Source organism: Chiloscyllium plagiosum, chromosome 5, assembly GCF_004010195.1.
Source record: "Chiloscyllium plagiosum isolate BGI_BamShark_2017 chromosome 5, ASM401019v2, whole genome shotgun sequence".
Lineage (NCBI taxonomy): Eukaryota > Metazoa > Chordata > Chondrichthyes > Orectolobiformes > Hemiscylliidae > Chiloscyllium > Chiloscyllium plagiosum.
In genome coordinates, this window is record NC_057714.1 from 120,150,426 (window position 1) to 120,151,565 (window position 1,140).

Below are 1,140 nucleotides of genomic sequence, written 5' to 3' on the forward strand. Positions count from 1 at the left end.
AGGGTTGTTTTTCAGACTGGAGGCCTGTGACCAGTGGAGTGCCACAAGGATTGGTGCTGGGTCCTCTACCTTTTGTCATTTACATAAGTGATTTGGATGCGAGTATAAGAGGTACAGTTAGTATGTTTGCAGATGACACCAAAATTCGAGGTGTAGAGGACAGCAAAGAGGGTTACCTCAGATTACTACAGGATCCGGACCAGATGGGCCAATGGGCAGAGAAGTGGCAGATGGAATTTAATTCAGGTAAATGCGAGGTGCTGCATTTTGGGAAAGCAATCTTAACAGGACTTATACACTTAATGGTAAGGTCCTAGGGAGTGTTCCTGAACAAAGAGACCTTGGAGTGCAGGTTCATAGCTCCTTGAAAGTGGAGTCGCAGGTAGATAGGATAGTGAAGACGTTGTTTGGTCTGCTTTCCTTTATTGGTCAGAGTATTGAGTACAGGAGTTGGGATGTTATGTTGCGGTTGTACAGGACATTGGTTAGGCCACGGTTGGAATATTGCGTGCAATTCTGGTTTCCTTCCTAACGGAAAGATGTTGTGAAACTTGAAAGAGTTCAGAAAACATTTACCAGGATGTTGCCAGGGTTGGAGGATCTGAGCTACAGGGAGAGGCTGAACAGGCTGGGGCTGTTTTCCCTGGAGCGTCGGAGGCTGAGGGGTGACCTTGTAGAGGTTTACAAAATTATGAGGGGCATGGATAGGGTAAACAGGCAAAGTCTTTTTCCTGGGGTCGGGGAGAGCAGAACTAGAGAGCATGGGTTTAAGGTGAGAGGGGAAAGATATAAAAGAGACCTAAGGGGCAACTTTTTCATGCAAAGGTGGTGCGTGTATGGAATGAGCTGTCAGAAGAAGTGGTGAAGGCTGGTACAATTGCAACATTTAAGAGGCATTTGGATGGGTATATGAATAAGAAGGGTTTGGACGTATATGGGCCAGTTGCCGGCAGGTCGGACTGGATTGGGTTGGGATATCTGATCGGCATGGACGAGTTGGACCAAAGGGTCTGCTTCCATGCTGTACATCTCTATTACTCTACATATTTTAAAGCCACAGTATTGTCACACAGTAATAACTGCTTTCAATCTCTATGTGTAAGTCGCTGTTTATCAATGATCCTTGGATTTGACCATTCC